Source organism: Amia ocellicauda, chromosome 19, assembly GCF_036373705.1.
Source record: "Amia ocellicauda isolate fAmiCal2 chromosome 19, fAmiCal2.hap1, whole genome shotgun sequence".
NCBI lineage: Eukaryota > Metazoa > Chordata > Actinopteri > Amiiformes > Amiidae > Amia > Amia ocellicauda.
Genome location: NC_089868.1, coordinates 10,738,520 through 10,754,239, shown reverse-complemented (window position 1 = coordinate 10,754,239; position 15,720 = coordinate 10,738,520). Strand labels below are relative to the sequence as shown.

At 34.8% G+C, this 15,720-nt stretch overlaps 1 protein-coding gene across 2 annotated transcripts in view; it reads right to left on the bottom strand.

Annotated features, from left to right (window-relative positions):
- adgrl2a (adhesion G protein-coupled receptor L2a) overlaps positions 1–15,720 on the bottom strand; it is a 216,985-nt gene that overhangs the window by 154,733 nt on the left and 46,532 nt on the right. For both annotated transcript variants that reach the window (XM_066692187.1, XM_066692188.1), the window contains one exon: positions 13,259–13,373. The gene's annotated coding sequence lies outside the window, so the exon portion shown is untranslated. The remainder of the gene's footprint in view (positions 1–13,258; positions 13,374–15,720) is intronic.

Sequence of the window (15,720 nt, the reverse complement as noted above, 5' to 3'; positions counted from 1 at the left end):
GCGTCATCTACAAAGGTTTATTATGTTTCATGCATATTATTCTGATTATTAGTATTAATCAAATTGAAAGCAGTGTCGCCATACGATACTGCTGCAGTTCATACAAATCTCGATCTTTTCAATTTGTCAATGTTTTTGCATGTTTGTCGATTTCTGGTTTAAAGATGTTACTGTAAATTAAATTTACATTTCAAAATATACAAGTATAATATTGCCTTTAAATGCATACACTAAGCCCAGTTTGTACCTCAATAAATTATATTCCCAAATCTATACGGCACCACTTCACTGTTTTACTTCGCTATATACAAATCCAGGTGATTAGATTTGTAATACTAAGAAAAATATATACTGCGATTTAGAAACACTGGGGATCATTTTATGTGAAGCACACGCAAGAAAATAATATATCAGACTATGTATATCCAAACTATTTAGATTATAATCACATAAAAGGAATGGAGGAGCAGAGTTGTAACCTGATCAGGTGTTTTTTCAGCTTCTGTGTCCATGTGCCAATTTGGAAAACACTTATTTTTGTTTTTTCATATACAAATGCAAACACGCAATTGCTTATACGATTTAATTAATGATATATCTGGGTATATTATTGTTGTTTTTGTGAATTATCTGAGAATATAGCAGCCAGCTCCCCATCACCAAACTTAAAATGCTGCATATCTAACAAAGCAAATGTCATCAAACCTGGTCAAATCAGAAATGAATTAAGTTTCTTGAGGGGAATTTCACAACTGCCAAGTAAAACTGGAAGTACAGTGAAACTGTGACACAACCCTGGGACCATAACATTGGCATGTGATAACCGAGGTATGTAATAACCAGGTACTGTACCTGCATAACATCCCCAAATTAAAACAAAAATATTGTACTACAAAAACTAGTACTGCTTGACTAATGTACATATACATAAAATACATGTACATGTATATATAGTAGTATAAATGCATTAGAAACCCCCTCCCCTGTCTGATTGAATATAAATGGGAACTTTTCTTATTTTGAATTATAGGCTTATTAATATGTTTTAATGGAGTACAGAGTCTGGTATTATTTACCATTTGTAATTGTTGACGCTTAAGTTATTCATTTTAGTGTAGGCATATTTACTTAAATAATCCTTTTTTAAGTAAATCAACCCACTATATTCAAACTCGTTTGCAGTTCTGTATTAATGGCGAGTGCTAAACGAGCGTCTCTCTCACTCAAAGATAAACTACATCATCAGTGAAATCAAAAAGGGATGAAAGCAGCCACAATTATGTAGCGAACTGGGGTTTCCCATAAGCAAAGAGCTTGGTGTTATTACATGTTTTGTGATTAGCAAACCAAGTGCAGATCAGTTCTTGGTTGAACCTGAAGTGCTAAAGTTTAAACAGCATTTGTCCTGCATCGGACATCTATGAAAGATTTCCTAAACAAGTTACGTAGAACATGCAGTTTGCATGTTAAAGTGCACTGTATGGAGTTTATTGATGTATACGTTAACATAAAGTTTATCTCCAAAAATAATACAACTTGAGCGCAGCAATTCTTTTCCATCTCATACACAATTGGAAGCAAAAAACATGATATTGTACCGCAGCTGCAGTTATTTGATTATGAGATGAAGGACCCTGTCCGGACACTGCATGTAAAAGAGTGACCAAAGCCATGAGAAATTACCTTTATTTAATTTAAAAAAATCATCAGGTCTTGAAGTACAAAGGGTGCTTGTGTTTAAAAGCACATGCAGGCGTTCCACAGCTCATGCTTTCGTCAGTGCTTGGATAGCGCAGCTCACAGAGCTCGATTTAAAGTCCTTTGATTAAATAATTTAAATCACTTTAAACTTTAACCTGTTTGTAATGTCTGGAGAACTTTAAAATGAGCTTTGTGAGCTGATTATTTTTTTAAAGAAAAAATGTAATGGTCATTTGTGATGACTTTAAAAAAATATAATTTATATTACAAATAAGACAATTCCAAATGGATTTTTTGTTGTATTATACATCGACATAAGTCATAAAATGAACTGATATAATTATAGTAAAGAGCAGAACAATAACAGTGGTTAACCCCATTATAAATGATTGCAGTCATTGACCTTGTAAATAGAATTCTGGGGTTCGCACTGCTGAGGGCAGTTGGCGTTCGAAAAAATAATTTTCCAGAATATAATGGCATATGTTGTATTTCAAACCTTGTGAATTACAGAGCCCAAAAAGTTCGGCTTAGGTCTGTATAAAAATTGAAAGTAGACAGGTACGGCCACCTCTCATATCAGTGGCAAAACAGGCGTTTTATGTTCAGACTAGCAGTGCAATAAGCAAACCTATTTTTTTTTTCTAACTTTCTGACTTTGGATACAAAACGCCTGTTAACCTGCTATTGGTGGGGATGTAACCTATCAAATGACACCTTCATTAGAAATGTGCATGAAACCAGCGTTTGGTCTTGAGCTTTTAGAGAAGGGGATGAACCGAAAATCGCTGTGCCACCTCCTCGCCGCTGCGCCCTCAGAAGCGCTGCTCCCTGTCACTCAATAGGACAAGATGGCTTTTCACGCCGGTGTGAAGAGAAAAAGCCTTTAGTTCAGACACACAGCTTTAACCTAATCAATGTCGTACTTGGATTGGATGTTTCTTTATTTTTTCTTAATAGTAATTTGAAACAGCGCACATAAATGCTTGTAACTTCTTCACAGAGAGCTTCTACACTCTGTCATAAATGCTGTTAGGGAACGTTCAATCTCCCTACTTACAGGGAAAATGCTAGGAGGTGAGTTAATAATTGCCCCAGTGTGTTATTTTTACAACAGAGGGGGGCATGTATGCAGATTGTAAGGCTCCTTCTAAAACAAACAACTTTTAAAAACTTCACTGGATCTCCTCAGACTTTCCCAGCGACAGTTTAAGTGATCCTTGGAAAAATATCCTACTGTTGCTTATCTTGAAAAAGGAAAGAAAAACAGCTCCTGGAATAAATCATGACCTGCTTTGGCTTTTACTTCAACGTGAGCGTGTCTCACACTATCAGTAGTATCCGTGTATAAATTCTCCTACATTAAGAGATAAGATAAATAATATCCCCAAAGATTCACAGCCAATATAGGAAGACACGGGGGTAGCATGCCTCAGAAAGGAAGGAAAAAACATGAAATACATCTGCTGACATTATGGAAGTCAAATTTATTTTTAAGGGATTACACACACATTTCATATTTTCTTTCTCAGGCTTTGTTTAGTCATAGTGCTTATTTCAGATTAGCTTTGACCAGTGTGAACTGTTGCAAAAATATGCCTGACAAATGTTAAGCCTGAGAACCGAATACCCTTTGGACTTTCTCAAGTCAGTGGTCTTGTAATGAATGTGCCCATTGAGTAAACCGTGAGCTGACAAAATAGTCCTTGCCTGCTTTCCATAAAAATACTTTCACATGAATTGTACCAGAAGGGAAGGGATACGCATGCACTTTGCTGTTCATTTGTATGCTCGGGATGTGTCATAAGAGCTAATCCACAATTCATCATTTCATAATATAGGAGATCTGCAGGCCTTGCCACTCATGGCATTATAGTCCTTACCTTGTATTTTTGATTTAATTTTTGATATTATCTCAGCTTTAGACTGCATATGTATTAATTCCACCTCCATTTAATATCCAAGCAAGCTGTTCATGTATGCATCACACAGAATGAAAGGGCCTCTGTCGTCCATCTGAATAAAAATTTAAATCTCATTTATCTTAAAAATAAAACAGTTCTCAACAATATGGGGAGTAATGAAAAATGGAAAGAAAATATACTTCCTTCTCTGTAACATTGAAATTATTGTGGTGTCTAACCATTTGTTTCTCAGCAGAAACTGGAGGCTATCACGAGAACTCTTCTTAAAAACACATACTGGTACCTTTCAACTGATAATCACGTGACAAAATTTGGGACATGGTCCTAAAGATGAAAGCTGGGCCTTGGTATCTGTCTGGAAATTATTTGCACCTCTCCACACATTTCCTCCTCGCTGATAGAAGCAGACACCTCATAAACTCCCAAGCACCAGGAAAAGCCCATAAAACAATTTTCCTAATTCCTGAATTCCTTTTTTTTTTTTTTTTTTTCTTTGACCTAGTAAATGTGGAAAAATGCTCTAAGTGTTTATACTGGTATAACTTGTACGTTTCATTCAAGGAATGTGTAATCTTGTAAATGCCCATTACTTCAATAAGGTAATGATAATACGGGCGGATAATATTGGCACCGACATAATCTGGTTTAGTTTCTTTATATAAGATGGGCACAATTGTTTTATTAACACCTGCATTTATCACTGTATCAGTCATAAGATTACATTTATGGTGTAGAAGCAATTGGATATTTTTTTTAAATTGGGTTTATTGAAGAAATCATACAGGATTCAAATATTTAGAAGACAGGGGAAAAAATGAAAATTTTAAATTAAACTATGATTCTGTTAACCATTTAATGTGTATTTTTTAAAAACAACATTTTGTCATGCCTTTTAGCAAAGCACATGCATATATACAAAATTAAAATCATTCTATGTTTCTCCTGCATTTGTTTCTCTATAGTTTTTACATAGTTTCAGAAAACAGCAGAATATGCTGCTATTGTACAAATATGACTCTAGTCTCATAATTGGACAGAGCTCATTTCCCCCGATTTATAATTTCAGGTATTAAAATGTTTAATACCATAATAGGTTTCTTTTAGGGAATGTTAAAATAGATTCCTTGAAGTTGTGAACATGTGGTTTAAGGTCAGAAAGTCGGAATTGCAGGCCCAAATTTCTCTGCCTGACAGATATTAAACAAGAAGCTTAAGGATCAAAACCTTAAATGCTTTTCTCCTCTCTCGCTTAATAAGTTGATAAGAGATTCACAAAAGCTCTGTCTATTTGCAGCTGAGGAAGAAAAAAAAAACCTTCCCTGGAACTAATGCTATGTCTCTATCCAGTGGGTCAACTAGAAAGGTGAAAACAATTTTACACACAGCCTGCAGAGACCATATATTCAAATCTGAGTGGGCTAGCAAATTTTGTTTTCATTGGTTTCACCAATTTATTTGATAAAGCACTCAGAGCTCAGCAGAGCGCTATTAAGGGAAGAAAATTATGACAGCTGTGGATCCTATTAATTTATTGTAGCTTAATTAGTTTTTTTTCTTTGCTTGAATAAGACTTCTATTAAAACAAAGACCTGAAAAGGAATTCTTCTCTCTTACTTCTATTAAAGAAGTTAGATGAAGTGTCATTACTGGGAGTACAGTGGATCCAGAGCATGGAGGAAGGAAGACAGCAGTAAACATTTTTATTTTTTTCTGTGACAATTTAATTAAACTAAATGTATCATCCCCTACATGTAGATTTTTAGTTATAGTGCAGATACACAATGAAGAAAAGAGCAGAAGCATAAAACACATCCTTAGAATCGATTAAAGAAATTAAATGTAATTAATCAGCAAAGCATTGTATAGGAACATACTGGAAGTCATTTTACTTTTTTATGGAAGAAACTTGAAACCACTTTTTTTCGTTTTTGTGTTACTCAATTACATGAAGAGTAAAAGGGTTACAAGCATTTTCTTTTCTTTTGTGTTTAGTTTTGTTGTTGCAAAATATAACATTTCAGGTATAATTAATTTGCTTAGTTTTTCTAAGCATACAAATTATTGTACATTCCAGTTTATATGTTGGATGTCATATGCATATACACCCACTATAAACATGTATTTTTTAAGTAGATCCTTTTTAGTTTTTCACATGATTTTGGTTGAATTTACATATTTGTAGTTCTGATTGGGTCTCAAATATACATGTGTAGTTTCCTGGCCTACTTTTAACAACAGTGAAATGATTGTGTGGCATTTTAAAATTGCACCATTGGAAGTAACATTTAAATAACATATTTTGAGTTGAAAGCCTTGCTTTCATTTGTTTGAAAGTAATTGTTTTATTCTACCTTAACCTCTAAACTACATTTAAGTTTAATTGTATTTGTATTACAGACTGTATAGGTGATTGCTGTGCATAAAAGGCTTGATGAAATTATAAATGACCTTTGCAGACAGTAGTCCTGTCATGACATTATGTCCCCCTGCTACTACTTTTACAAAGCTTTGAAGTTAACAGACATAGATAATTAAAATCGAATTTCTTCTCAAACTTCTTTCATGCAATTGTCCTTTTATATTCAGCTTTATTCTTCAACACATCTTTCCTTCAGGCTGTAACGTAGAAGACCGAGATTACCTTTTTTGTTTGCATTAAGACCTAATAAGAAATGCCACAGATATCAAAGGTATTTCTCCAGTAAACAATGGCTTGGTAGAAAGGCACACAAATAACAACAAAGATCAAGAATACATGTCAATTAAACTCACACAAAATAAACACTCCATACAACAAAAGACCATTAAACATTAAACTCACATACTTCAATACAAACCTGATCATATGCTATTATGGAATGTTTTTGTTCTGTATGTATTCACAGCACAAGGACAAGGATGGTATGATTTTATAGAAATATGGATGAATTATATAGGACTGTTAACAAAATGTAATAAATGTCAGTGTCGAGATAAATGACGTGCTATATACACATATGCAAGATTGTGTACTGAATATAATACAATATATCACTGTTTGAAACTATACATTGTAGAGAGGGCAGTTTATACTAAGAACACAGATAATGGGAGGAGAAAACAAGGTATGCATTTCAAGTCACCATTACACTGCATATAATATGCACAACAATTAATAATACACCCCAAAACTAATGTGAAGAGATACGATCCAATGCATTTTGATTAGAACAATTTAGACTAATTCGTTCTGTAGTTTCATTACAAGTAATTTAAATACACTATTTAACCTAAATACAATACTTAACCCTTGAGCTATCAAAGGAAGATGTATGCAGCGGACATGCAAACAAAGAAACATGTTCCATTGAATGATCTTATTTTCCTACTGCAGAACTGATGCACAAGCAGCAGGCCTCTGGCATTGTAGGAAGGACTTTGATAATAGTACAAGGCTATACATGTCCAGACTGAAACCAGGGCTGCATGGACTCTGGAGCTTAACCCGGCCTCTGAGTGGAGGATATTACAATCTGAGTGACTCAAAACCCGGTGAATCCCTGTAAAACTGGAACAATGTGCTGCCTGGTACATTTTCAATCAAAGTATACTGTAGAATATGGTATAGATGTTAGATTTAATTTGAACATTTGACATTATTCATTATTATTGCATCACTCTGCTTTCTACACTCTAATTATTTACTGCATTCCGTAAGCAATGAAGCAGACTTTTAATATTCAAATGCCTCTTCATCAATACTTTTATCGATATTGTGTAAACTATCTAATGACTCTTTTTATATTCTCCAACATTTTATGATGTATCGACATTTTTGATAAATTGCATTGATTACCTTTAATTACCGTGAAGGTTTAACTGTGTTCGTGCTTAAATATGTCAGGACTATTGAACAGCCTACCCTGAGCATGAGTTATATAATATACTGTGTTCAAGGCTTGCATTAATGGAATTCAACTAATTTCTTTCTGTAAGACTTTAAATCTTCCCTGTTCTAAAAATCTGATTAAAAAAATGTATTTTTAATTATTGGGTAATTCATTTTAATTGCTAGGTTTAACCTCGCACAAAGAAATTAATCTGTTCTCCTTTGAAAGCAGTGAATAATACAAAATGTTGTTATTAAAAGATCTTCTACATACATTTGCAATGACCCTCCCCACTTCAAACTGACACAATGATCATTAAATTGTTAAAATAGAAGCAAGTCTTGATTAACACAGTGATCACCTTATAAATCTACAAATATTTGTCAAGGGAAACCAGTGCACCGAGTTCACTTCTAAAGTCAGTGAATGATGTGCTAAAGAAATACACCCCAGATTTCAGATTACACACAGAACTGAGAGTCATTAAGAAATGATGTGGGGGGCGAGAAAGGCAAAAGAAGTGGTGATACCAAGGATGTCTGCGAGCAAAACTAGTTTATTATGAACTGCTTGTCATGCATGACTGTAATGCTAGCACAATAGCAAATCCCTCTATCTCAGACGGGTAATTCCAACACAGGCCCTCTCAGGTCAAAGTATACACAAGTGAGTGCCTAATCTCAGAGAAATCAGGAGATTTTCTCACAGCAATTAACAAAAGGTCTGGGGTTTTTGCCCAAGTGCATTGAAACACAGGATACAATTAATCTTTAAAATATTGATATCATCCTCTCTTCTGAACAAAAATGTTTATGAACATTTTATATATGAATGTGAGTGTATACTTGTACGTATGTGTGTGTATATTGATACATATCTTCCCTGTTCTAAATTTATACTGTGCATCAGACAATACCATTACCAGTAAACGCTAGCTCTCCAAATATTCTCTACAATATTTAAATGGAAAAATATGTATTTTATCCCTTGAAACCACTCAAAAGAGCAGAGCAATTTGTATTCCAAAAATACTGTATATTTCCATCAATACCACGAAGGAAAAACAGCATCCTCTAAAGGCCAGTTTTTCAATGGTTTGAGTGTATATATATTTTTTTTATTTAAATTTTTTAAATTTGTGTGGATTGCTGGGCTTTCAATGTTCTCCTAAATAGGGAAAATTCCACAACTTTGACAAATTGCTTTACATTGTATTGGCTCATAGAATATGATCTGTAGAGATAAAGGATACCAAGTAATGCATGGTAAGATTCACCTGACATCTGAGGCTAATTTAATACTCTCATTGTTAAATACAGGTTTGTTAAACTGTCTATTGTAGAAAGTAAATAGCTAAAATGCTCCTATACATAGTTGTTGTTACTTTGTACAATCCAGAACGCCTGCTGTGTAACCTTAATTGTATAAACATAAAAGCCTATTTTGTTTTCAAGCTTGCACAATAAAAAACTGTGGAGGAAACATCAGCAAAAAATGAATCTCAAGGGTACACTCAAGGGTAAAAAGGTAAAAGGTAAAATATGGAATGTTATTACACTGATTTCCAGAGCTTAGTACATGACCACAGAAACCCTAACACATTTCACAAAATTGTGCACGTTTCTGTACCTCCTGAGGTATAAACAATGCACCATTACTGGTTACGAAATACAGCAGAGATTATGGTGACGTTTTTTAAAATGGCAGAGTAGAACTTTCAACTGTTCCTTCATGGAAGACAAAACTTTGTTCACTAACTAAAAAAAGCTTAAAGTTTTCAAAAATGTCTGAGATGAAAGACCATATGGAATAGAGTAAGTGATTATAGGCCTCTGCAAGTTCGTACATTCTTTGAGTTCTAGCTTTTGAAAAAAAAAAAAAAAATGAAATGAAAGCATTTTTGGAATCAAACACAGCCAGGAGAGACAAAGAAAAAAAAAAGATGATAATAATATATGTACGGGGGTTCTCCCCGGTAATTTTCTTCCTCCAGGGTCCGGGCTGGTGTAGAGCAAATCTGGGCGGTCTCTCACTGCATCACCCAGCACGGTGTCACAATGCATACATATGTATATATATCTTCACCATCACCGTCAGCACATATCGATCCACTAGTGGATGAAGGCTCCCCAAGATGTTTACACTTGCTTCAATCTACAGCTTCTCTTTTCCATGTAACCGCCTTCAAAGTTTATTTCATCTTCCCATCTTTTATGTGGTTGTCTTCTTGGGCTTTTCTCATCTTTTGGTATCCATTCAATAGCTCCCTTTGTCCATCTTTGATCTGTTCTTCTTGTAATGTGTGTGGCCCATTGCCATTTGAACATTTTCAGTCTTTCAATGATGTCATATTTTGGTTTGTACTTGGGTTCATTAATGTATTTATTTATGATCTCTTCTTGTTATTCCAAGCAGTGAGCACTGGTAGTATGCATTGCATCAAATACTTTGCTCTTGAGGCAAATGGGTAGATTTCAAAATTTATTTCATCCCATTTTTACTCTTCTTTTTATTTCTTCCATAATACCTCCACCTACGCTGATTTGTTGGCCAAGGTCAACATAACTTTTGACTTCTTCAAGTATTCATTGATCTACTTAAATTTTCTTAGATGTTACAAAAGTTCTGAGTTCTGTGAGTTCTTGAATTTGAAGTTGCAGGTCTTCAGGTGTTTTTGAAAAGATTACCGAGTCAACAGCAAATTGTGAGTTATTCAAATAAGCTCTGTTTTACTTTCCGAGTCTTTTCTCTTCCCAGTCCAAAGTCTTGAACACTTCTGCCTCATTGGTCAAGTGCCCCCCTCCCAGCCCTCGGTCCTATTGTGTAAATTCCCCATTCCAGCAATGTAAGTAACATTTGATTTGGTGTCTTGACTATTTGATTTCTCCAAGTTCTCTTATTTCTTGGCTTGGACTATACACAAGGAAAGCCATGAGTCTCTAATCACTGCAAGAATGAAGTATCACATTCTGCCAAATACTTTTATAGGTTCTTCATCATTAATCTTTTCACAGACCTCTCAAGCTTAGTCATTTAACTTTTTACTTTATTAAACCTTTCTTAACTGTTTTCAAGATCTGAAAAGTTGAGTTGAGTTATAAATAGCCAGAGCCCTGAGGAACTGATAGATTTGAGAACTTGAATTGTGGTATACTTTTGCCATGACTGAGTTTCTAGAATTGGACAAGAATATTTTATTTTATTTTATTATTATTAGGGGACTGTTTCCTATAGTATAATTCCTACCTGTCTCTGCACAATATTAACTACTAAACTGTAACATATGTTTACATAGCTATGGAGCACCATCATATTAAACACTCTAGAGAGACTGAAAAGAGTTATTTAGAGCTTAACCATAATATTTCTGAAACTATGAACTGAGAACAGAAGATGAATATAGGTCAATAAATAAATATTTAACACAATACTGCACTGAGATTTCCATAAATAAGTCCGAGCAATGAAATTAAGAGTACAATTGGAATGAAAAAGAGGGCATATATATCATCTGGTTCATATAAACAAGTATTAGTCTTTTCAACTGAAAATTCACAAGAGGACATAATTTGAGGACGAACATTTCTATTCAGATACTTCCTCATCTGTTAACTATCACACCTGCCTATAGTCCGGACAGTCTGTCGCATAACAAGTAAAACCTATCCATCAGTTTTGGAAACAATCTTTTGCATTTGTTCAACCTCCTGATGAGCTCATCCCATAACATTTCATCTAGGTGAAGACTTTCTGTGGTGCTAGATTTGATCATTCGTTTCATTAGTGTTTTGGATGACTGGGTTTTTAAATGTGAAGCATGCCAAAGATGAATATCAATCAATCTCCTGCCTGTCATCTCACCCCTTCACCTCCTGGGCATTAGCGTGACAGAAACCACTACCGGTAAGTTAGGTTTAGTACAGCTGTGTGTTTAGGGTCATTATAATGTTGATAAACACATACGTTATCTATTAATCAACAATGTAAGTGTCTTGTGGGTAATCCATGACACCAAAGTATTAGAACAAGTCATGTGTCCTTACAATCACCACTTCAATGTTGTTCTTTAGGTGCCACTAAATACTGTAACGTTCATACATATAAACGGACAGATAGATATGTACAAAACACTTAATGGAGTGTATCGAAGAGTTAATAAAGAAGAGTGGACAAGGTTTTCAGATTAATCATTAATCATTAGCACGATGGGTCGAATGCCCTCCTCTCATTTGTAAACTTTCTTGTTTGCTCGTAGACCTGAGTGTGTGTTTCAGGTCATTATTGTGCTGGAAGGTTAATTTGTCAACAAGCTTGAGCCTCTACTTGTAGGATGCCAGGTTTATGGTTTAGGTTTAAAAAAAAGGCCTTGAGCAAAACAGATCCACTTTTGAGTTTCACAAGCTTCACTTTTTTGTCCCAGATATACTGCTGGTATATCACATATCACATATATATATGTGTGTGTGTCTGTATGTGTTGTTATAATCTCTGATACATTCACTGTTTCATTGAAATATAATACATTTCATCACCAACTGCTTTGTGAGGGAGAAAAAAACAATCAATAGTTTTTCATTTACAATGTGGACTGGGAATTTCTATTCAGGCTCTTGTTTGTACGCAAAAACATCACACCATTCCTTGCACACAAAGTTTTCATAAAGATTTATACCTTAAATAGATGAGGTTGTTACTGGAATGTATAAAAGAATGACAGGTAAATACATGAACCTTTCAGTGTTATTTTCGTACTCAAAAGAACTAATGACACATGGATTTTCCACCTCTACTAGTGCACCAAAGCGCTGTACATGTCAGTTATATCAGTCTGCAATGATGGCATGATGGCACATTTGTATTGAAAATGGGCAAAATTGTTGTAATAAGAAAATAAAAAGTGTGTTCGGAGGAAGTCTGTCAAGAATGACAAGTCTGAAACACTGTAATGCCCTGTAATTTTCGTGTTTTAACAAAGATGATCCCATACACACTCAATTATACTGAGGTCTTGAGTCAGGTTGACCTTTATCAGTCTTTCTAAACATAGTTTTAAAATGTTAGTCATTTAGTCATACCATTTAGTATTATCATCACAAGTCAAAAGAGAACATTGATACACTTCTATTGCAGTATTGCAATACTCTCCTTTCTCATTAGCTCTGGTGAAAGTGACAATCCCTGACCTGCCGGCTTGCCAAAAGGGGAAAAAAATTACCTTTGAGGAGGGTATGGAGATCAAAAAAAAAAAAAATCCATATATTAGACTTGCATTTCAAGTACCACTAAAAAATACCATATGCTTCTACACTTCTACACAAAAACATCAAAATATGAAAGGCACAAAGTGACATTGTATAGATTTGGTGTATGTCTTTAGAAGTCGACAAAGCCCAGTCATGTACCACTGATAACTGGATATAATAAATTTCTAGACAGAAATCCACGACGGCAAACTGCATTTTCAAACAGTATCTAGCTGGTAGTTTTTTTTTTTTATAATCACCTTTAATTATTGTTTATTGCAGTGGAAATTACCACTATGAGTAAAGGGCGACACCATTCACAGTCATTATAAGTGCACAGAGGTTTTGATACATCTGTCATACTTTCCTTTCATTCATTGTTCATATGACATAAATGCATGAATAACAGTTAAAACTGGTAGATGCGTCATGTGGAGAACAGAAAACACCTAGTCTATTGAATCAGCATAGATAGTAAACATGTTTTGCACATAAATACTTAACACATTTAGAGTCTTACCTAATCTTGTGGCACCAACAAAAGTAAACTCATAATTATGTTTTGGCTGGTTCAGGTTATCCTTAATTGCTGATAGGAATGCAGGTCACTTCAGACAACCACCAATTATTTGCACCTAAGATGAAAAAAATATGTCTTTTAAGTGAATTATTATTCAGACCTATACATAAATATGCAGTAATTGTAATATATATATATATATATATATATATATACACACACACACACACACACACAAACACACTGTACATATATGACATTACATTTTAATGTCATTAATTATCCATTTCCCTGACAGAGAAAACATTTTAAACTAGAAGAAGCAAACAACCCTTTATTAATTCACAGCGGTGCAATTAATATTTATAAAAACTGACCTTAACTTAGCAAACATTGCATCTCAAACCATTTCCTTTTCATCCCTCTGACTGTAAACACTTTCCTTGTTTGGTTTAAGAAAATGCAAACAAGGGGGCGGGAGGTAATTCATGTGAAGCGACTAAAATGCCAGTATTTCCCGTCACCTGTGTAGCGAGAACAGTTGTGGCTGAACATCATTGAAAAGGGAGCTTTATCCCTTTGTCGTAATAAATCAACACAAACTTGTTGGAACACAGTCACTGACCAGGGTTGTTATGTTCCCTATAACGGCTGTTTCCATTCACAAACCTCTCCTGCTTCAATTGCGGTAGCTGGTAAATTAAAGCCTTAGCAACGCAGTTGGCCAAGTCTGCAGTTCCAGTTAACCATACACTGTAATGCAGCATGCGAGGGCTCTTCTGGGTTAATGACCCCAACTTGTCTGAGCTCATATGCAACACCCCGGCCACAGATGAAATTGGTTAACTGTACAAGCAATGGGGCAGATCCGCTTTACAATACCTTATTCAGTGGGGAAATCTGCTCTGGATTAAGTCTTATCTTCGGCTATGTCTGGTCTTAATTTTATGCTTTTATTCAGTTTCAACCGTAAACGAGGCCTTTATGAAGAATGCCTTCCACAGAGAGCAGATTCCATTCTGGAGAATTGGACATTCTAATTCGCGCGAGAAAAAAAAAATCTGACTGCACCATTTAGAGTTTGAAACTAAAATACAAAGAAGAAAACTAGCTGGTGTTTTCCAAAGAAGATCGGACTGCCAAGGCCCTGAATTGGGAACAATGAATGTGGATGGTCTCTCCTTTCATCGCTATTATAGCATGATTTAATCTAAATTTAAGATAAAGCAATGACATCAATCAGACGATGCTATCAAGGAACATGGCAGTGTGATTGTGCACATTACTGTGCAACAGTGAAAGCCACTGAGTCGATATTGATCTGAAGGAAACAATTGGTGTGTTGGTGATAAGGTGAATCGGGGAGTTCTGAACTGAAGTGAAAAGCAATCTTTGGCAGGAAACCCTCAAACTCCCACTGCTTTCACCACAAAGACAGATTCAAATCCTGAGATCTACAATATGAGGTTTACCTAGAATCCACAATATGTGCTGAACTGTCAGTGAATTTGACTGTAATCTCTAAAGTAATAAAAAACAACTTACTTTCAGATAAACACACCATTAGATCTCACTTTCCTCTGTGGATACTAATAACGTTCATAAAATGTTAGCCCCTCATCAATAAACAGTTAAACATTATTAATACATTTATAGATCCACAGTTACAATAACTCTACACTATTTAATATAGTTTGCTGCTCTTGTTTAACATCTAGTCAGAAATTAGTGATGCAAAACCTTAGTATTTTCTCTCGTTTTACCTTCAAAAAACAAAGAAACAAACAAGTGACATGCATACATGGATACATGGATACGGATATTAAGAGATTCCTGTAAGATCATTTAAATTCAGCTGCTCTAAATTCACCTACAACCAGTACAAACATATTTCATTGGTGACACCCTGTTTGTTTTGCACTGCTGATCAGCTGATAACAGCCAATTGGTTTTGACATCAACTGTCCATTTTAATTTCTATCAAATACCAGCACTCAACTAACAAGGAAGCTAAACGAGTCTGTTGCTTGATTTTGTGATTGAGCACTTGTTAAATAACAAATTAATGAATAGCTTAAAAAAGAATCCAGAAGAGTGAGACTGAACTGAAGTGTTAAAAAAAAAAGTGTTTAAAAGAATAACCCTATCTATTTCCAGTCTGCTTTTGTTAATGGATCATATGCTGAGGAATGATAATGATAAAGTGCACTACCCGCCTCCCTGTATAGCTCAGAGCGAGCTTTTTGTTGAATATTTCTTAATTTCTAACTGTGATGGAAGACATTATCAGTACCCTGTTGTCATTTATATCATGACATAAATAATAATACCCAGATTGTGGACAGTCTGTTCATGTTGACAAAGCTAAAGCTCTTTCCATGCCCCACAGAGCATTTACAAGCGTGGGGATTGTCACAAAATATGTTGAAAGCACACTCAAACGGTTTTATAATAGTGAAAAC